Source organism: Microcebus murinus, chromosome 11 (genome assembly GCF_040939455.1).
Source record: "Microcebus murinus isolate Inina chromosome 11, M.murinus_Inina_mat1.0, whole genome shotgun sequence".
NCBI classification, from domain to species: Eukaryota; Metazoa; Chordata; class Mammalia; order Primates; family Cheirogaleidae; genus Microcebus; species Microcebus murinus.
In genome coordinates this window covers 101736384-101758023 of record NC_134114.1, presented here as the reverse complement: position 1 = coordinate 101758023, position 21640 = coordinate 101736384, and the positions used below count along the sequence as shown (strand labels likewise).

The 21640-nt window shown below is 58.8% G+C and overlaps 1 long non-coding RNA gene and 4 other non-coding genes across 5 annotated transcripts; all 5 read right to left on the bottom strand.

The window, feature by feature from the left end:
- Window positions 1-1730: 1730 nt before the first annotated feature.
- On the bottom strand, window positions 1731-1849 carry LOC142873901 (5S ribosomal RNA). The gene has a single exon (XR_012921874.1). It is a non-coding gene; the product is annotated as a 5S ribosomal RNA (ribosomal RNA).
- A 3830-nt stretch (window positions 1850-5679) lies between these two features.
- LOC142873890 (5S ribosomal RNA) lies at window positions 5680-5798 on the bottom strand. Its single transcript, XR_012921863.1, has one exon. It is a non-coding gene; the product is annotated as a 5S ribosomal RNA (ribosomal RNA).
- Window positions 5799-9626: 3828 nt separating this feature from the next.
- Window positions 9627-9745, bottom strand: LOC142873879 (5S ribosomal RNA). The gene has a single exon (XR_012921852.1). It is a non-coding gene; the product is annotated as a 5S ribosomal RNA (ribosomal RNA).
- Window positions 9746-13221: 3476 nt separating this feature from the next.
- On the bottom strand, window positions 13222-18593 carry LOC142873766 (uncharacterized). The gene is made up of 3 exons (XR_012921744.1): window positions 18216-18593; window positions 15467-15722; window positions 13222-13846 (listed from the first exon to the last, which is right to left on the bottom strand). It is a non-coding gene; the product is annotated as an uncharacterized LOC142873766 (long non-coding RNA).
- Window positions 18594-19403: 810 nt separating this feature from the next.
- On the bottom strand, window positions 19404-19522 carry LOC142873868 (5S ribosomal RNA). The gene has a single exon (XR_012921841.1). It is a non-coding gene; the product is annotated as a 5S ribosomal RNA (ribosomal RNA).
- Between the last annotated feature and the right edge of the window lie 2118 nt (window positions 19523-21640).

Sequence of the window (21640 nt, the reverse complement as noted above, 5' to 3'; positions counted from 1 at the left end):
GTCCCCCGCAGGCCACTTAGGGACAGGCGGCCGGCCGGCGGACGGTTGGGTTGTGCGAGACGCCGCGGCCGCCCTGCTACCGGGTTCCTGGGAGGGCGTCCTGGAACCAGCGTCCACACCAAGCCCTTGGAAGGCCCAGGCGACGGAGGAGCCCCGTCAGGCAGGGGCCGAGGACGGTGACGGCCCGGGCAGGGAGGAGCGTGTCAGGCAGGGGTAGAGGACGGTGACAGGTGACAGGCCGGGCGGGATGGAGTCAGTCAGGCAGGGGCCGTGGAGGAGACGGGCTGGGTAAGGGTTAGGGTTAGAGTCAGGACACAAGTCACAATCGCAAAGACCTGGAAGCGACCCGAGTGCCCATCGACCCACGAGTGCGTAAATGAAATGTGGCGCGTGGACACCACGGAGTGCTATTCGGCTGTGAGGAGCAGCGGTGAGGGGGCACCTCTCGTGGTTCTCCTGGCCAGAGCTGGAACCCGTTCCAGTAAGCCAAGCATTCCAAGAATGGACACACGAGCACCACGTGCTCGCGCTCACCAGCAAATGGGTACGAACCGATGGACACCTAAGTGGACACAGAGGAATCACCTTCATCGGGTGGGTGTCGGGCGGGTGGGGGGAGGGGATGGGCATACACATCCATTAGGAATGGGGTGGGTGCGCACCGACTGGGGGATGGGCGCACTTGAAGCTCTGACCCGAGGGGGGAGGCTGGGAGAGGGCAACGCACCCGACCTTAACATTGGTACCCCCACAATACGCTGGAACAACATGAGAGGTAAATGAATAAGAACACGGGGGGGGGGGAGAGGGGGGCACGGGCAACACATGTCACCTTAATACTTGGACTCCCATCATCTGCTTGAAAAGAGAGAGAAAAGAAAATGCAATAATAGAGATAAGAGACACTTTTTAAAAATAATGAATCCGGCCGGGCGCTGTGGCTCACGCCTGTAATCCTAGCTCTTGGGAGGCCGAGGCGGGCGGATTGCTCAAGGTCAGGTGTTCAAAACCAGCCTGAGCAAGAGCGAGACCCCGTCTCTACTATCAATAGAAAGAAATGAATTGGCCAACTGATATATATATAAAAATTTAGCTGGGCATGGTGGCGCATGCCTGTAGTCCCAGCTACCCGGGAGGCTGAGGCAGAAGGATCACTCGAGCCCAGGAGTTTGAAGTTGCTGTGAGCTAGGCTGACGCCACGGCACTCACTCTAGCCTGGGCAACAAACCGAGACTCTGTCTCAAAAAATAAATAAATAAATAAATAAATAAATAATGAATCCGAAGAGAAAAGTAAAAGGAGGCCTGTGGAGCAGGTCGGGGTGTGACTCCGGATCCCCCAACATCAGGTGCCACCACCAAAGATTCCTACGTGTAGCCCATAGAACCCCAAAAGCAACGGGAGGAGTTCTGGTCACATACTCCCTCAAAATGACATCCTGGCCTTCTTCGGGAACTCCCTCCCCTCTCAGACTCTCAAGGTTTCCTCCAGCGTGTCGGTTCCCACAGAGCAGACCTTTGGTCTGAGACCTGACAGTCCAGAAGCCACGCATGCTGCCGCGTGGCGGCGGTGTGGCGGCTCGGGACAAGAGGAGGCCCCACAGTGCGGGCTGGGGCGCCAGGCACCGCGGCGGGCGCTGAGGGTGGGGGTCACCCCCACCCCGGGCCGCCCCCGCACTCCCAGAAACGCGACAGAACCAGAGGCAAAAAAAAAAAAATAAAAAAAGAAGAAGCCTACGGCACCCGGTATTCCCGGGCGGTCTCCCATCCAAGTTCTAACCAGGCCCGACCCTGCTTAGCTTCCGAGATCAGACGAGATCGGGCGCGTTCAGGGTGGTGTGGCCGTGGACGGCGGAGGGCGCCCCTGCCCCGCTCAGGAAGCCGAGCCTCTCTGCGCTTCCCCGCCGCCTCCTCCCGCCCCAGGCCCCGCGCCGGCGCTGACCCGCGCCGGGCCGGGCCTGTTGAGTTCGCCGGCCGGGTCCGGCGGGCTCCGAGGGACGGGGGTGACAGGCGGGGCGGGCAGGGAGCGGCGGGCCGGGGTTGGGGGCTGTCTCTCTATACACACACACTCACACTCACTCACTCACTCACACTCACACAAGATGCGCCTCCACGGCTGGACCCGCCAAGGTGGAGACCTTCCAGCCCCCCTCCTCTCCTCGCCTGGCCTCCTTCACCTCCCCGCCCCCCACCCCCAGCGCGCTGACTGCGCACGGGCGGGCGGGGCGCTCGCCCTTTGACCCCAGCCAGGGGCCGCCCTCCCCCACAACCCCTTTCAGTTGCGCCCCCCACCCTGTGGCCGGGCGGCCGCCTATTCCCCCGGGCCAGGGCTGGGGCACAGCGCACGGGGGAGGGGAGCGAGTGTATGGGGCGTCTCTCTCTCGGGATGTGTCCCTTGGGTGGGGTGGGGTGGCGTGGTTTGTGGGGCGCTGAAGAAATCAGTCCCCTCCATCTCCTCCCTCTGGAAAACCCCCAAGCCCTTGGAGAACTGCCGGCAACGCTACCGTGGGGGCCGGGACCCTCCTCTGTGTCCTCCTGTGGCCCAGTCCAAGGGGCCTGGGCCTGGCCGGGGCTGCATTGGACCCCAACCACCCTGGCGTGTGGACTCGCTAAAAATCGGCGACTAGATATTGGATTCCAGCGTCATTGAGGTCATTTCACTAATGAGTGCACCGGAAAGAGTTTCCTAATCCATCTGTGAGGGTGGCAACTGAAAGAGAATTTGAAAGCTGACAGAATAGGCGAGGAAAGGCATAGGAGATTTCCACACCCAGTAAGGAAGCCTTTCCCGAAATGGAAGAAAGAAAGGAGCAAACAGAGACACCGGTAGCCCGCCCGGATCAGAGTCTGCCCCTGACAGAAAGTACCCTGACCAGGTTCACCCGTGGGTGGGTCGCGAGCTAGCGGCATTCAGAAGAGCCAGGCCCGCGGTCTGTGCAGAAGACACCTGCACTCGGGTGTGTGTGGCGGCACAATTCCCAAGCAGCTCCAGATGTTAATCCAAGGAGAAGCCAGGGAGTTCCCAACGCCCCAGGTGTCCTCAGCCCACGACTGGCTGCTGTGGGAATGCGAAGCCCGGCTCCTTGTCTCAGAGCAGGGCAACCAGGAGGTGTGATGTCCACACCGGGGTTCCCAGGAGGATCAGACTGAAGCTGGGACTTGGCCTGAAAGTGTCCCCTCGCATGGCCACCCCCTTCCCCTTCCTGCTCCTCTACTCCTGGTGCCCCTCCATCCAGGGGCCAGACCTTAAAGAGTCACCCGCAAGAGAATCCTGGTCCCAAAGGAGCCTTCTGGGGGACCCGTGCTGAGAGAGGTTGTGGGCAGGGCCCGCTGGGGCTCTGCCCGACCCAGGGCTGAGAGATGCAACCTCCCAGCTCTGGGTCCCTGCAGGAAGTGTTGGCAAGCACAGGGCCAGTCCTCCAAAGGCCCAGGTGCAGGGAGCCCAGGCCAAGCAGCCCGTGGAAGAAGCCACATGCTGTGCCACCCCGGGGAACACGACTGCAGGCCACAGCCCTTCCCGCCTCCTCCTCCTCCTCCTCCCACCCCGCCCCCGCCCCCGCCCCCACCTGGCGCAGGGCCCAGAGACACCTCAGACACTTGCTACCCAAAGTGCAAAGGGCATCAGTTGCTCCTCCAAACCCCCCCACCCAGCCCAGCAGACCGTGTTGTCCAGCCAGCCCCCAGGCCTCCCTGGGGCGCCCAGCAGAAAAGTGCAGACACCCACCGGACCCTCAATCTCAGTTTTCGGATGTTTTTGCCACTCTAAGGACCCGCAGGCCAGCTGGGCCTTCTGGCAGCACAGAGAGCCCCGGAATCCGACCTGGAGAGCTGGGTGTACGTCCCCATGAGGAGGCGGTCCCCACCTCCGCGGCTCTCCCCTTGCGGGGAGCGGCAGCCACGGGGCCTCAGAGAAGGCACCAGGCTGGGCCCCCACGGCACAGCGGGAGCACGTCCCCCGCAGGCCACTTAGGGACAGGCGGCCGGCCGGCGGACGGTTGGGTTGTGCGAGACGCCGCGGCCGCCCTGCTACCGGGTTCCTGGGAGGGCGTCCTGGAACCAGCGTCCACACCAAGCCCTTGGAAGGCCCAGGCGACGGAGGAGCCCCGTCAGGCAGGGGCCGAGGACGGTGACGGCCCGGGCAGGGAGGAGCGTGTCAGGCAGGGGTAGAGGACGGTGACAGGTGACAGGCCGGGCGGGATGGAGTCAGTCAGGCAGGGGCCGTGGAGGAGACGGGCTGGGTAAGGGTTAGGGTTAGAGTCAGGACACAAGTCACAATCGCAAAGACCTGGAAGCGACCCGAGTGCCCATCGACCCACGAGTGCGTAAATGAAATGTGGCGCGTGGACACCACGGAGTGCTATTCGGCTGTGAGGAGCAGCGGTGAGGGGGCACCTCTCGTGGTTCTCCTGGCCAGAGCTGGAACCCGTTCCAGTAAGCCAAGCATTCCAAGAATGGACACACGAGCACCACGTGCTCGCGCTCACCAGCAAATGGGTACGAACCGATGGACACCTAAGTGGACACAGAGGAATCACCTTCATCGGGTGGGTGTCGGGCGGGTGGGGGGAGGGGATGGGCATACACATCCATTAGGAATGGGGTGGGTGCGCACCGACTGGGGGATGGGCGCACTTGAAGCTCTGACCCGAGGGGGGAGGCTGGGAGAGGGCAACGCACCCGACCTTAACATTGGTACCCCCACAATACGCTGGAACAACATGAGAGGTAAATGAATAAGAACACGGGGGGGGGGGAGAGGGGGGCACGGGCAACACATGTCACCTTAATACTTGGACTCCCATCATCTGCTTGAAAAGAGAGAGAAAAGAAAATGCAATAATAGAGATAAGAGACACTTTTTAAAAATAATGAATCCGGCCGGGCGCTGTGGCTCACGCCTGTAATCCTAGCTCTTGGGAGGCCGAGGCGGGCGGATTGCTCAAGGTCAGGTGTTCAAAACCAGCCTGAGCAAGAGCGAGACCCCGTCTCTACTATCAATAGAAAGAAATGAATTGGCCAACTGATATATATATAAAAATTTAGCTGGGCATGGTGGCGCATGCCTGTAGTCCCAGCTACCCGGGAGGCTGAGGCAGAAGGATCACTCGAGCCCAGGAGTTTGAAGTTGCTGTGAGCTAGGCTGACGCCACGGCACTCACTCTAGCCTGGGCAACAAACCGAGACTCTGTCTCAAAAAATAAATAAATAAATAAATAAATAAATAATGAATCCGAAGAGAAAAGTAAAAGGAGGCCTGTGGAGCAGGTCGGGGTGTGACTCCGGATCCCCCAACATCAGGTGCCACCACCAAAGATTCCTACGTGTAGCCCATAGAACCCCAAAAGCAACGGGAGGAGTTCTGGTCACATACTCCCTCAAAATGACATCCTGGCCTTCTTCGGGAACTCCCTCCCCTCTCAGACTCTCAAGGTTTCCTCCAGCGTGTCGGTTCCCACAGAGCAGACCTTTGGTCTGAGACCTGACAGTCCAGAAGCCACGCATGCTGCCGCGTGGCGGCGGTGTGGCGGCTCGGGACAAGAGGAGGCCCCACAGTGCGGGCTGGGGCGCCAGGCACCGCGGCGGGCGCTGAGGGTGGGGGTCACCCCCACCCCGGGCCGCCCCCGCACTCCCAGAAACGCGACAGAACCAGAGGCAAAAAAAAAAAAATAAAAAAAGAAGAAGCCTACGGCACCCGGTATTCCCGGGCGGTCTCCCATCCAAGTTCTAACCAGGCCCGACCCTGCTTAGCTTCCGAGATCAGACGAGATCGGGCGCGTTCAGGGTGGTGTGGCCGTGGACGGCGGAGGGCGCCCCTGCCCCGCTCAGGAAGCCGAGCCTCTCTGCGCTTCCCCGCCGCCTCCTCCCGCCCCAGGCCCCGCGCCGGCGCTGACCCGCGCCGGGCCGGGCCTGTTGAGTTCGCCGGCCGGGTCCGGCGGGCTCCGAGGGACGGGGGTGACAGGCGGGGCGGGCAGGGAGCGGCGGGCCGGGGTTGGGGGCTGTCTCTCTATACACACACACTCACACTCACTCACTCACTCACACTCACACAAGATGCGCCTCCACGGCTGGACCCGCCAAGGTGGAGACCTTCCAGCCCCCCTCCTCTCCTCGCCTGGCCTCCTTCACCTCCCCGCCCCCCACCCCCAGCGCGCTGACTGCGCACGGGCGGGCGGGGCGCTCGCCCTTTGACCCCAGCCAGGGGCCGCCCTCCCCCACAACCCCTTTCAGTTGCGCCCCCCACCCTGTGGCCGGGCGGCCGCCTATTCCCCCGGGCCAGGGCTGGGGCACAGCGCACGGGGGAGGGGAGCGAGTGTATGGGGCGTCTCTCTCTCGGGATGTGTCCCTTGGGTGGGGTGGGGTGGCGTGGTTTGTGGGGCGCTGAAGAAATCAGTCCCCTCCATCTCCTCCCTCTGGAAAACCCCCAAGCCCTTGGAGAACTGCCGGCAACGCTACCGTGGGGGCCGGGACCCTCCTCTGTGTCCTCCTGTGGCCCAGTCCAAGGGGCCTGGGCCTGGCCGGGGCTGCATTGGACCCCAACCACCCTGGCGTGTGGACTCGCTAAAAATCGGCGACTAGATATTGGATTCCAGCGTCATTGAGGTCATTTCACTAATGAGTGCACCGGAAAGAGTTTCCTAATCCATCTGTGAGGGTGGCAACTGAAAGAGAATTTGAAAGCTGACAGAATAGGCGAGGAAAGGCATAGGAGATTTCCACACCCAGTAAGGAAGCCTTTCCCGAAATGGAAGAAAGAAAGGAGCAAACAGAGACACCGGTAGCCCGCCCGGATCAGAGTCTGCCCCTGACAGAAAGTACCCTGACCAGGTTCACCCGTGGGTGGGTCGCGAGCTAGCGGCATTCAGAAGAGCCAGGCCCGCGGTCTGTGCAGAAGACACCTGCACTCGGGTGTGTGTGGCGGCACAATTCCCAAGCAGCTCCAGATGTTAATCCAAGGAGAAGCCAGGGAGTTCCCAACGCCCCAGGTGTCCTCAGCCCACGACTGGCTGCTGTGGGAATGCGAAGCCCGGCTCCTTGTCTCAGAGCAGGGCAACCAGGAGGTGTGATGTCCACCCCGGGGTTCCCAGGAGGATCAGACTGAAGCTGGGACTTGGCCTGAAAGTGTCCCCTCGCATGGCCACCCCCTTCCCCTTCCTGCTCCTCTACTCCTGGTGCCCCTCCATCCAGGGGCCAGACCTTAAAGAGTCACCCGCAAGAGAATCCTGGTCCCAAAGGAGCCTTCTGGGGGACCCGTGCTGAGAGAGGTTGTGGGCAGGGCCCGCTGGGGCTCTGCCCGACCCAGGGCTGAGAGATGCAACCTCCCAGCTCTGGGTCCCTGCAGGAAGTGTTGGCAAGCACAGGGCCAGTCCTCCAAAGGCCCAGGTGCAGGGAGCCCAGGCCAAGCAGCCCGTGGAAGAAGCCACATGCTGTGCCACCCCGGGGAACACGACTGCAGGCCACAGCCCTTCCCGCCTCCTCCTCCTCCTCCTCCCACCCCGCCCCCGCCCCCGCCCCCACCTGGCGCAGGGCCCAGAGACACCTCAGACACTTGCTACCCAAAGTTCAAAGGGCATCAGTTGCTCCTCCAAACCCCCCCACCCAGCCCAGCAGATCGCGTTGTCCAGCCAGCCCCCAGGCCTCCCTGGGGCGCCCAGCAGAAAAGTGCAGACACCCACCGGACCCTCAATCTCAGTTTTCGGATGTTTTTGCCACTCTAAGGACCCGCAGGCCAGCTGGGCCTTCTGGCAGCACAGAGAGCCCCGGAATCCGACCTGGAGAGCTGGGTGTACGTCCCCATGAGGAGGCGGTCCCCACCTCCGCGGCTCTCCCCTTGCGGGGAGCGGCAGCCACGGGGCCTCAGAGAAGGCACCAGGCTGGGCCCCCACGGCACAGCGGGAGCACGTCCCCCGCAGGCCACTTAGGGACAGGCGGCCGGCCGGCGGACGGTTGGGTTGTGCGAGACGCCGCGGCCGCCCTGCTACCGGGTTCCTGGGAGGGCGTCCTGGAACCAGCGTCCACACCAAGCCCTTGGAAGGCCCAGGCGACGGAGGAGCCCCGTCAGGCAGGGGCCGAGGACGGTGACGGCCCGGGCAGGGAGGAGCGTGTCAGGCAGGGGTAGAGGACGGTGACAGGTGACAGGCCGGGCGGGATGGAGTCAGTCAGGCAGGGGCCGTGGAGGAGACGGGCTGGGTAAGGGTTAGGGTTAGAGTCAGGACACAAGTCACAATCGCAAAGACCTGGAAGCGACCCGAGTGCCCATCGACCCACGAGTGCGTAAATGAAATGTGGCGCGTGGACACCACGGAGTGCTATTCGGCTGTGAGGAGCAGCGGTGAGGGGGCACCTCTCGTGGTTCTCCTGGCCAGAGCTGGAACCCGTTCCAGTAAGCCAAGCATTCCAAGAATGGACACACGAGCACCACGTGCTCGCGCTCACCAGCAAATGGGTACGAACCGATGGACACCTAAGTGGACACAGAGGAATCACCTTCATCGGGTGGGTGTCGGGCGGGTGGGGGGAGGGGATGGGCATACACATCCATTAGGAATGGGGTGGGTGCGCACCGACTGGGGGATGGGCGCACTTGAAGCTCTGACCCGAGGGGGGAGGCTGGGAGAGGGCAACGCACCCGACCTTAACATTGGTACCCCCACAATACGCTGGAACAACATGAGAGGTAAATGAATAAGAACACGGGGGGGGGAGAGGGGGGCACGGGCAACACATGTCACCTTAATACTTGGACTCCCATCATCTGCTTGAAAAGAGAGAGAAAAGAAAATGCAATAATAGAGATAAGAGACACTTTTTAAAAATAATGAATCCGGCCGGGCGCTGTGGCTCACGCCTGTAATCCTAGCTCTTGGGAGGCCGAGGCGGGCGGATTGCTCAAGATCAGGTGTTCAAAACCAGCCTGAGCAAGAGCGAGACCCCGTCTCTACTATCAATAGAAAGAAATGAATTGGCCAACTGATATATATATAAAAATTTAGCTGGGCATGGTGGCGCATGCCTGTAGTCCCAGCTACCCGGGAGGCTGAGGCAGAAGGATCACTCGAGCCCAGGAGTTTGAAGTTGCTGTGAGCTAGGCTGACGCCACGGCACTCACTCTAGCCTGGGCAACAAACCGAGACTCTGTCTCAAAAAATAAATAAATAAATAAATAAATAAATAATGAATCCGAAGAGAAAAGTAAAAGGAGGCCTGTGGAGCAGGTCGGGGTGTGACTCCGGATCCCCCAACATCAGGTGCCACCACCAAAGATTCCTACGTGTAGCCCATAGAACCCCAAAAGCAACGGGAGGAGTTCTGGTCACATACTCCCTCAAAATGACATCCTGGCCTTCTTCGGGAACTCCCTCCCCTCTCAGACTCTCAAGGTTTCCTCCAGCGTGTCGGTTCCCACAGAGCAGACCTTTGGTCTGAGACCTGACAGTCCAGAAGCCACGCATGCTGCCGCGTGGCGGCGGTGTGGCGGCTCGGGACAAGAGGAGGCCCCACAGTGCGGGCTGGGGCGCCAGGCACCGCAGCGGGCGCTGAGGGTGGGGGTCACCCCCACCCCGGGCCGCCCCCGCACTCCCAGAAACGCGACAGAACCAGAGGCAAAAAAAAAAAAATAAAAAAAGAAGAAGCCTACGGCACCCGGTATTCCCGGGCGGTCTCCCATCCAAGTTCTAACCAGGCCCGACCCTGCTTAGCTTCCGAGATCAGACGAGATCGGGCGCGTTCAGGGTGGTGTGGCCGTGGACGGCGGAGGGCGCCCCTGCCCCGCTCAGGAAGCCGAGCCTCTCTGCGCTTCCCCGCCGCCTCCTCCCGCCCCAGGCCCCGCGCCGGCGCTGACCCGCGCCGGGCCGGGCCTGTTGAGTTCGCCGGCCGGGTCCGGCGGGCTCCGAGGGACGGGGGTGACAGGCGGGGCGGGCAGGGAGCGGCGGGCCGGGGTTGGGGGCTGTCTCTCTATACACACACACTCACACTCACTCACTCACTCACACTCACACAAGATGCGCCTCCACGGCTGGACCCGCCAAGGTGGAGACCTTCCAGCCCCCCTCCTCTCCTCGCCTGGCCTCCTTCACTTCCCCGCCCCCCACACCCAGCGCGCTGACTGCGCACGGGCGGGCGGGGCGCTCGCCCTTTGACCCCAGCCAGGGGCCGCCCTCCCCCACAACCCCTTTCAGTTGCGCCCCCCACCCTGTGGCCGGGCGGCCGCCTATTCCCCCGGGCCAGGGCTGGGGCACAGCGCACGGGGGAGGGGAGCGAGTGTATGGGGCGTCTCTCTCTCGGGATGTGTCCCTTGGGTGGGGTGGGGTGGCGTGGTTTGTGGGGCGCTGAAGAAATCAGTCCCCTCCATCTCCTCCCTCTGGAAAACCCCCAAGCCCTTGGAGAACTGCCGGCAACGCTACCGTGGGGGCCGGGACCCTCCTCTGTGTCCTCCTGTGGCCCAGTCCAAGGGGCCTGGGCCTGGCCGGGGCTGCATTGGACCCCAACCACCCTGGCGTGTGGACTCGCTAAAAATCGGCGACTAGATATTGGATTCCAGCGTCATTGAGGTCATTTCACTAATGAGTGCACCGGAAAGAGTTTCCTAATCCATCTGTGAGGGTGGCAACTGAAAGAGAATTTGAAAGCTGACAGAATAGGCGAGGAAAGGCATAGGAGATTTCCACACCCAGTAAGGAAGCCTTTCCCGAAATGGAAGAAAGAAAGGAGCAAACAGAGACACCGGTAGCCCGCCCGGATCACAGTCTGCCCCTGAGAGAAAGTACCCTGACCAGGTTCACCCGTGGGTGGGTCGCGAGCTAGCGGCATTCAGAAGAGCCAGGCCCGCGGTCTGTGCAGAAGACACCTGCACTCGGGTGTGTGTGGCGGCACAATTCCCAAGCAGCTCCAGATGTTAATCCAAGGAGAAGCCAGGGAGTTCCCAACGCCCCAGGTGTCCTCAGCCCACGACTGGCTGCTGTGGGAATGCGAAGCCCGGCTCCTTGTCTCAGAGCAGGGCAACCAGGAGGTGTGATGTCCACACCGGGGTTCCTAGGAGGATCAGACTGAAGCTGGGACTTGGCCTGAAAGTGTCCCCTCGCATGGCCACCCCCTTCCCCTTCCTGCTCCTCTACTCCTGGTGCCCCTCCATCCAGGGGCCAGACCTTAAAGAGTCACCCGCAAGAGAATCCTGGTCCCAAAGGAGCCTTCTGGGGGACCCGTGCTGAGAGAGGTTGTGGGCAGGGCCCGCTGGGGCTCTGCCCGACCCAGGGCTGAGAGATGCAACCTCCCAGCTCTGGGTCCCTGCAGGAAGTGTTGGCAAGCACAGGGCCAGTCCTCCAAAGGCCCAGGTGCAGGGAGCCCAGGCCAAGCAGCCCGTGGAAGAAGCCACATGCTGTGCCACCCCGGGGAACACGACTGCAGGCCACAGCCCTTCCCGCCTCCTCCTCCTCCTCCTCCCACCCCGCCCCCGCCCCCACCTGGCGCAGGGCCCAGAGACACCTCAGACACTTGCTACCCAAAGTGCAAAGGGCATCAGTTGCCCCTCCAAACCCCCCCACCCAGCCCAGCAGACCGCGTTGTCCAGCCAGCCCCCAGGCCTCCCTGGGGCGCCCAGCAGAAAAGTGCAGACACCCACCGGACCCTCAATCTCAGTTTTCGGATGTTTTTGCCACTCTAAGGACCCGCAGGCCAGCTGGGCCTTCTGGCAGCACAGAGAGCCCCGGAATCCGACCTGGAGAGCTGGGTGTACGTCCCCATGAGGAGGCGGTCCCCACCTCCGCGGCTCTCCCCTTGCGGGGAGCGGCAGCCACGGGGCCTCAGAGAAGGCACCAGGCTGGGCCCCCACGGCACAGCGGGAGCACGTCCCCCGCAGGCCACTTAGGGACAGGCGGCCGGCCGGCGGACGGTTGGGTTGTGCGAGACGCCGCGGCCGCCCTGCTACCGGGTTCCTGGGAGGGCGTCCTGGAACCAGCGTCCACACCAAGCCCTTGGAAGGCCCAGGCGACGGAGGAGCCCCGTCAGGCAGGGGCCGAGGACGGTGACGGCCCGGGCGGGGAGGAGCGTGTCAGGCAGGGGTAGAGGACGGTGACAGGTGACAGGCCGGGCGGGATGGAGTCAGTCAGGCAGGGGCCGTGGAGGAGACGGGCTGGGTAAGGGTTAGGGTTAGAGTCAGGACACAAGTCACAATCGCAAAGACCTGGAAGCGACCCGAGTGCCCATCGACCCACGAGTGCGTAAATGAAATGTGGCGCGTGGACACCACGGAGTGCTATTCGGCTGTGAGGAGCAGCGGTGAGGGGGCACCTCTCGTGGTTCTCCTGGCCAGAGCTGGAACCCGTTCCAGTAAGCCAAGCATTCCAAGAATGGACACACGAGCACCACGTGCTCGCGCTCACCAGCAAATGGGTACGAACCGATGGACACCTAAGTGGACACAGAGGAATCACCTTCATCGGGTGGGTGTCGGGCGGGTGGGGGGAGGGGATGGGCATACACATCCATTAGGAATGGGGTGGGTGCGCACCGACTGGGGGATGGGCGCACTTGAAGCTCTGACCCGAGGGGGGAGGCTGGGAGAGGGCAACGCACCCGACCTTAACATTGGTACCCCCACAATACGCTGGAACAACATGAGAGGTAAATGAATAAGAACATGGGGGGGGGAGAGGGGGGCACGGGCAACACATGTCACCTTAATACTTGGACTCCCATCATCTGCTTGAAAAGAGAGAGAAAAGAAAATGCAATAATAGAGATAAGAGACACTTTTTAAAAATAATGAATCCGGCCGGGCGCTGTGGCTCACGCCTGTAATCCTAGCTCTTGGGAGGCCGAGGCGGGCGGATTGCTCAAGGTCAGGTGTTCAAAACCAGCCTGAGCAAGAGCGAGACCCCGTCTCTACTATCAATAGAAAGAAATGAATTGGCCAACTGATATATATATATAAAAATTTAGCTGGGCATGGTGTGTCCCGACCCGCGGGACCTTCTGTTACTCGCAGGGGCGAGGGGGACCGTGCCTGAAAGAGATGAGCGAGAGAAAGGAACGAGACCAAGCGAATGATTGTCAAGGTCTACTTTACTTGGATTTTTAGTAGGTTTTATATACAGGAAACAAGGAAGTAGAAACAGAAAAATAGAGTGGGGGAATAATGAGGCTTTCCTGTGGGCTAATCAGCCCCAATCAGCATCCCAATGGCACCGGAAGCTCTTTGTGATGGATCTCTCAACCTTAACCTGGCAGGGGGTTGGGAACAATTGCAGGTGGCATGCCCTGGAGCAAGCATGGCATGGAATGCATTCTTCTTGGAACTACAGCTGGGGAGCTGGGTGCTATTTTCCAGGACGAGGAGGCCCGTGCATAGGGCAAGTCGTTGGAATATGAAGGGTCTTAGTCTCCAACATCTCCCCCTATCTTTATTAATATGAGGGAGATTTACACAGGTTGGTGGAGAGCCTGTCTTAGGCTACGCGATGGGCTTCCGCAACCAGCACCCCAAATATAAGATCGATCTGGCGATCGAAATGTCGGTGAGGCCTCTGTCTTAGGCTATGTAGGTGGCATCCAGCTCCGGCACTTCTGATTATGAAGTGTGCCCCCGGGCATGGACCTACAATATTCCCGTCATGGAGTTACCTCACAGCTGGCGGGGTGTGCACCTGGTACGCGGCATCGCGATAATCCCGTCATGGGCGTCTCCACAGCCTTTGGAACCAACTGCGTTCCATGTCTGAGGCAAGGTCTGAGAAATTTAGACCTTCAGTGGGTGTGTTGGGAGACTCTTCATGGAGGTCTTCTCTGGAGCCTCTTAGTTCTAGCCGTTGGTAAAACACGGAGACCGATTTTTGTGTGGCTGCGTCTACCTGCGACTTGACAAAGTTGGTTAGTTTTTTGAATGCCCAAGGCCCAAAAGTGAGAAGCAACAAAAAACCTATAAACGGCCCTAAGACACTGGGAAGCAATGTGGATAGCCAGGGGGATGTGGAAAACCAATTTTGATACCATGCCTCACTTTGTTCCCTCTGTTTCTTTCTATTTTCAAGGCTTTGTCTAAGTCTCTCAATACTATCTTCTACCAGGCCTGTTTTGTCTGCGTAGAAGCAGCATTCTTCTTTGAGTGCTGCACACAAACCTCCCTCTTGGAGGAACACTAAATCTAAGCCTCTTCTATTTTGTAACACTACCTCAGAGAGTGAAGCGAGGGACTCCTTAAGATATTTTAGACCTTGCTGCAGCTCTCGGAGGTCATTATCGATGGCTACAGAGAGCTGTAGGTATTGTTGATTGGAGGTGACTAGAGAGGCTATGCCTGTTCCAGCTCCTGTGGCACCAAGGCCTAGAACAACTGCGAGTGTTATGGCCGTGATGGGCTCTCTTTTTTCCCGGGGCATTGTGGTGCCTCGCTCCCAAAACTGAAGTAACTCATTAGCAGGATGTACAGTGAGTCTGGGAAAGAGCATGACTAATACACAATACTCTCTATGCTCAAGAAACGTTGCAGAGACTACATACGGGGTAAGGCCAGAAGAACAAGCAAAATAGGAGGTGTTAGATGCCTGAATATACTGAAAAGTGGAGTTGACAGTAATTGACTGATTGCATATTTTCTCTAAGGGTGCGGGAGGGAGCATCCTTGGGCTAAGAAGGCAAAGACCTAGGCCTGTGACTTGGCTGAGTGTCAGGCCATCATGGGTCTCTAGACCCCATCTGAGTCTGCTGGTGTCATTAGTAAATAATGGCTCACCAAAAGTAGCAACGCCTTCATAGAAGGGAGGCCGGGGGGAGTAGCATACCCAACATTCCTGATATTCTGAATTATTGGCCTCTCGGATGGTCCTGACAGAGGCGTTGACTAAGGAGAGAATTAGTTCTGCCGAGGAAGGGGGGCCCTCGGGCAGGGTAGGTTGGTATAGGGAGGTGCTGAGCGGAGGAGGGGACACAGTTGGGGAGGAGGGTAGGTCCCTGGAGGGACCGTGAGGTCGAGGTGGGTGAAGGTTGTTATTAGGGCCTAATGCGACTGTAGGACCTCTGGGGAGGCTTTTAATTAACTTGATTTTAAATGTGAGACCAATATCTCTCCCAGATATGTAAAGTCTGAGCCCCCATTCAAATCCCCTGGACTGGTCCCAAGAAGCCTTTTTTCCAGCTTCAGTGAATGAAATTAACAGGGGGTTGCACCACTGGTTGCTACACTCTTTTTTAAAGGGGACCGGACCGCTGTTGAGGTGGTATGGGGAAGGGGATTTTCTTTTAACTGTTATATAGTCCCAGGAGGAGGAGGGGCTCCAGTAGGTATCGCCCGTAGTCTCACAGCCCCAGGAGGCACAAAAGAAGTCGGGGGCATAGCCACATGCTTCAGCAAGAGAACGGTCTCGATGAGCCCCAGGGCAAACATATATAGGGGCCATGGTTAGATAGGTTCTTCGAACCCCAGAGCTACAGCCTGGCCGAGAACTGGTGTCTGGTTCTCCCGTGTTAATGGGTTTTACCTGTGGTGCAAAATGTGAGGACGTGCCCCAATAGTCATGGGCTCCAAGGGCCAACACGCATAGGTCAATTTCTAGTGGATCCCATGGCGTAGTGGCAGAGAGGTGCGAGGAGGAATTGGCAACGTCTCCTGCCTCATTAATTATTTGCCATGTATAGTTGTAGACCTGGTGGATGTTGGCTGCGGTGGTGTTCTTGACTGTGGCCAGAACTAGGCACAGGAGGATCAGCGTCTTCTCTCGGGGAGTCATTGTATTTCTGGAAGAGAACAGAATTAAGAATTCTTCTCAGGGGATTCCCTGGGTGGGTTATATAACTTAATCGCTCTCTCTGGTAGCCATCTGGCATTTCCTGCCTGGGTATCGTAGATGCAGGCATGTCCTTTTCCCCATATGAGGACAGGGTCAGGCCCCAGCCATTTGCCTGTAAGCGGCTCCTTCCATAAGGCCTGTGCATAAGTATCCGTGGTGGATGGGTGCCAAAGGCGGTCGGCAGCTGTTTTGCCGGCAGTGTCAAAGGTGAGAAAATTTAAAATGAACAGGGCATGATTAAGCAGGGTTTTGGAATTACCTGTCAAAGGGTACAAAATTCCTCCTCCCGATTGTAGTTTGGAGAGCATATTTTTTAACGTCTGATGAGCTCTCTCTACAATACCTTGGCCCTGAGGGTTATATGGAATGCCTGTAATATGCTTAATGCCTAACTGAGCACAAAAACTTTTGAAGTTGGAGCTGACGTATCCCGGGCCATTGTCAGTCTTAATAACTTTAGGCTGAGGGAGGGAGATGAGACAGGCTATAATATGGTTGATAACGTGGCGGGTGGCCTCGCCTGTTTGTAGGGAAGCAAAGATAAATCCACTGCAAGTATCTATGGAGACATGTACATATTTAAGCTTTCCGAAAGAGGGGTAATGAGTGACATCCATCTGCCAGAGCTCCCCAGGGATCAGGCCGCGAGGGTTGACTCCTAGGTGTGGCTCAGGAAGAAGGGTAAAACAAGCCCTGCATTGGCGGACGATTTCTCTGGCCTGTTCTCTAGTAATGGAGAATTTAAGCCTGAGGGTATGGGCGTTGAGATGGTGTAAGTCATGAGCCTGGCGTGCAGCGCAGACAGGATCAACAGTGATATTGTGAACAGCACCTGCAACATGAGTCGCCTGATCAACAAGATTATTTCCAGCTACTAGAGGCCCAGGAAGGCCAGTGTGGGCGCGAATATGGCCTATAAAAAAGGGCGCAGAACGGGAGTGAATGAGCCCTTGTAGTTGCTGGAACATTTGAGTGGTATTGTTGGAGGGCCGAATATGAGGCACAGTTTCCAAAGTGGCGACAGCATGAGCAACATAAGAACTATCAGTATACAAGTTAAATGGTGACTGATCTACGTTTTTGAAGACCGCGACTAAGGCTGCTAACTCAACGAGTTGAGCAGAGGAGAATCTGGTGGGAAAACTGCGGACCTGGCCATTAATGCTATAGGCCGCGGTGCCTGAGGAGGATCTGTCGGTAAAGACTAAGACGGCTCCTGGAATGGGGGAGACTCTTGTTTTCCTGGGAAATATTACAGGTGTCCGATAGAGGAACTGAATTAGTTTATCAGGGGGGTAATGATTATCTAGTTTGCCCTGGAAAGACGTACAGTTAACCGCCCAATCATCATCATTTTGTATTAGCTACCGAATTTGAGAAGCATTATAAGGGAGTATTATGATATCTGGATCCTTTCCAAAGAGCTTAAGGGAATTTTCTCGTCCCAGGCGAATAATCTTAGCTACTAAGTAAGGGTAGGTGGGAAGGACTTTAGGGGAGGAAGCCGATAGGTGAACCCAAAAAAGAGGCTTGCCCTGCCAAAAGAGTCCTGTGGGCAAAAAGGGGGTGGGGAGGACAAGTCTTTGGAAAGCTGGGCAAACTCTTTTTGAAGTTGTAAAACATCTTTTAATTGCGTAACCCTTTGACTTAAGTCTTCTTTGGTGCGCAAAAGCAAGGGCATTGTAAGGGGAGGCATTAACGAAGGTGCGCAAATTTGGGGCGCGTAAGGAGGAGGCCATTTGGGATTGTGATATTGGGCCGCTTCCTCTCTGAGGGTTGCCTCTTCTGCGGGGTCGAGGGACTCTCGGAGGGGTTGTTTCTTGAACTCCGGGTAATTAAATGCTTGAGGGGCTGTACCCTCGGGTAAGGGAGGATAGAGGGTCTTGGTGTCTGGCCTACTAATCGGGGGCTCCTCTCTAGATGTCTGGAGCTCAGCTGAGGGGTCCTGAGGGGGCATATTAATACAAACTGAGGGGCAAGGGGAAGGACATGTTGGTCTCTTAAAATTATTAGGAGAAGCTGGCCCTTCGGCTGTCTTTAAAGACGTTCCCGAAGCGGACCGCGACACGGGTCGGAGGCAGAATTCTGCTACTGAGAGCAGCTGCTTTTTGTTGGGGTCTGAATCTGCCCCTTCAACAATATCTCTGATTAGTCCCCAGTACGAAAAAACAGATACAGGGACGGCATCTGGGCCCTGACTTAGAAGTAAATCATTTAAATCTCTACCTACTTTTTGCCATTTCTGTGGGTGAATCTCAGGTCCACCAATAATAAACCAAGGACAAGCATGATCAATGAACACAAAAAACTTTACTAGATCCTTTTTCTTAACTCTAATTCCTCTCTCTCTGAGTGAGGCCTTAAGATCCTTAATAAAAACGGCCTCTTTAGACAATGAATGGCCCATCTCAATGGGGTGACAATGTAAAAATTTACTCACCAGACCGTCGACTCTGTGAGCGGCAGAACGAGGGTCTCTGTAGGGTTTCCTTCGGCCGAAGAGCACTCCGTGGCGTCACCCGACAAAAGTCCGTACCTCGAGCCCCACGTTGGGCGCCACTTGTCCCGACCCGCGGGACCTTCTGTTACTCGCAGGGGCGAGGGGGACCGTGCCTGAAAGAGATGAGCGAGAGAAAGGAACGAGACCAAGCGAATGATTGTCAAGGTCTACTTTACTTGGATTTTTAGTAGGTTTTATATACAGAAAACAAGGAAGTAGAAACAGAAAAATAGAGTGGGGGAATAATGAGGCTTTCCTGTGGGCTAATCAGCCCCAATCAGCATCCCAATGGCACCGGAAGCTCTTTGTGATGGATCTCTCAACCTTAACCTGGCAGGGGGTTGGGAACAATTGCAGGTGGCATGCCCTGGAGCAAGCATGGCATGGAATGCATTCTTCTTGGAACTACAGCTGGGGAGCTGGGTGCTATTTTCCAGGACGAGGAGGCCCGTGCATAGGGCAAGTCGTTGGAATATGAAGGGTCTTAGTCTCCAACAATGGTGGCGCATGCCTGTAGTCCCAGCTACCCGGGAGGCTGAGGCAGAAGGATCACTCGAGCCCAGGAGTTTGAAGTTGCTGTGAGCTAGGCTGACGCCACGGCACTCACTCTAGCCTGGGCAACAAACCGAGACTCTGTCTCAAAAAATAAATAAATAAATAAATAAATAAATAATGAATCCGAAGAGAAAAGTAAAAGGAGGCCTGTGGAGCAGGTCGGGGTGTGACTCCGGATCCCCCAACATCAGGTGCCACCACCAAAGATTCCTACGTGTAGCCCATAGAACCCCAAAAGCAACGGGAGGAGTTCTGGTCACATACTCCCTCAAAATGACATCCTGGCCTTCTTCGGGAACTCCCTCCCCTCTCAGACTCTCAAGGTTTCCTCCAGCGTGTCGGTTCCCACAGAGCAGACCTTTGGTCTGAGACCTGACAGTCCAGATGCCACGCATGCTGCCGCGTGGCGGCGGTGTGGCGGCTCGGGACAAGAGGAGGCCCCACAGTGCGGGCTGGGGCGCCAGGCACCGCGGCGGGCGCTGAGGGTGGGGGTCACCCCCACCCCGGGCCGCCCCCGCACTCCCAGAAACGCGACAGAACCAGAGGCAAAAAAAAAAAAATAAAAAAAGAAGAAGCCTACGGCACCCGGTATTCCCGGGCGGTCTCCCATCCAAGTTCTAACCAGGCCCGACCCTGCTTAGCTTCCGAGATCAGACGAGATCGGGCGCGTTCAGGGTGGTGTGGCCGTGGACGGCGGAGGGCGCCCCTGCCCCGCTCAGGAAGCCGAGCCTCTCTGCGCTTCCCCGCCGCCTCCTCCCGCCCCAGGCCCCACGCCGGCGCTGACCCGCGCCGGGCCGGGCCTGTTGAGTTCGCCGGCCGGGTCCGGCGGGCTCCGAGGGACGGGGGTGACAGGCGGGGCGGGCAGGGAGCGGCGGGCCGGGGTTGGGGGCTGTCTCTCTATACACACACACTCACACTCACTCACTCACTCACACTCACACAAGATGCGCCTCCACGGCTGGACCCGCCAAGGTGGAGACCTTCCAGCCCCCCTCCTCTCCTCGCCTGGCCTCCTTCACCTCCCCGCCCCCACCCCCAGCGCGCTGACTGCGCACGGGCGGGCGGGGCGCTCGCCCTTTGACCCCAGCCAGGGGCCGCCCTCCCCCACAACCCCTTTCAGTTGCGCCCCCCACCCTGTGGCCGGGCGGCCGCCTATTCCCCCGGGCCAGGGCTGGGGCACAGCGCACGGGGGAGGGGAGCGAGTGTATGGGGCGTCTCTCTCTCGGGATGTGTCCCTTGGGTGGGGTGGGGTGGCGTGGTTTGTGGGGCGCTGAAGAAATCAGTCCCCTCCATCTCCTCCCTCTGGAAAACCCCCAAGCCCTTGGAGAACTGCCGGCAACGCTACCGTGGGGGCCGGGACCCTCCTCTGTGTCCTCCTGTGGCCCAGTCCAAGGGGCCTGGGCCTGGCCGGGGCTGCATTGGACCCCAACCACCCTGGCGTGTGGACTCGCTAAAAATCGGCGACTAGATATTGGATTCCAGCGTCATTGAGGTCATTTCACTAATGAGTGCACCGGAAAGAGTTTCCTAATCCATCTGTGAGGGTGGCAACTGAAAGAGAATTTGAAAGCTGACAGAATAGGCGAGGAAAGGCATAGGAGATTTCCACACCCAGTAAGGAAGCCTTTCCCGAAATGGAAGAAAGAAAGGAGCAAACAGAGACACCGGTAGCCCGCCCGGATCAGAGTCTGCCCCTGACAGAAAGTACCCTGACCAGGTTCACCCGTGGGTGGGTGGCGAGCTAGCGGCATTCAGAAGAGCCAGGCCCGCGGTCTGTGCAGAAGACACCTGCACTCGGGTGTGTGTGGCGGCACAATTCCCAAGCAGCTCCAGATGTTAATCCAAGGAGAAGCCAGGGAGTTCCCAACGCCCCAGGTGTCCTCAGCCCACGACTGGCTGCTGTGGGAATGCGAAGCCCGGCTCCTTGTCTCAGAGCAGGGCAACCAGGAGGTGTGATGTCCACACCGGGGTTCCTAGGAGGATCAGACTGAAGCTGGGACTTGGCCTGAAAGTGTCCCCTCGCATGGCCACCCCCTTCCCCTTCCTGCTCCTCTACTCCTGGTGCCCCTCCATCCAGGGGCCAGACCTTAAAGAGTCACCCGCAAGAGAATCCTGGTCCCAAAGGAGCCTTCTGGGGGACCCGTGCTGAGAGAGGTTGTGGGCAGGGCCCGCTGGGGCTCTGCCCGACCCAGGGCTGAGAGATGCAACCTCCCAGCTCTGGGTCCCTGCAGGAAGTGTTGGCAAGCACAGGGCCAGTCCTCCAAAGGCCCAGGTGCAGGGAGCCCAGGCCAAGCAGCCCGTGGAAGAAGCCACATGCTGTGCCACCCCGGGGAACACGACTGCAGGCCACAGCCCTTCCCGCCTCCTCCTCCTCCTCCTCCCACCCCGCCCCCGCCCCCGCCCCCACCTGGCGCAGGGCCCAGAGACACCTCAGACACTTGCTACCCAAAGTGCAAAGGGCATCAGTTGCTCCTCCAAACCCCCCCACCCAGCCCAGCAGACCGTGTTGTCCAGCCAGCCCCCAGGCCTCCCTGGGGCGCCCAGCAGAAAAGTGCAGACACCCACCGGACCCTCAATCTCAGTTTTCGGATGTTTTTGCCACTCTAAGGACCCGCAGGCCAGCTGGGCCTTCTGGCAGCACAGAGAGCCCCGGAATCCGACCTGGAGAGCTGGGTGTACGTCCCCATGAGGAGGCGGTCCCCACCTCCGCGGCTCTCCCCTTGCGGGGAGCGGCAGCCACGGGGCCTCAGAGAAGGCACCAGGCTGGGCCCCCACGGCACAGCGGGAGCACGTCCCCCGCAGGCCACTTA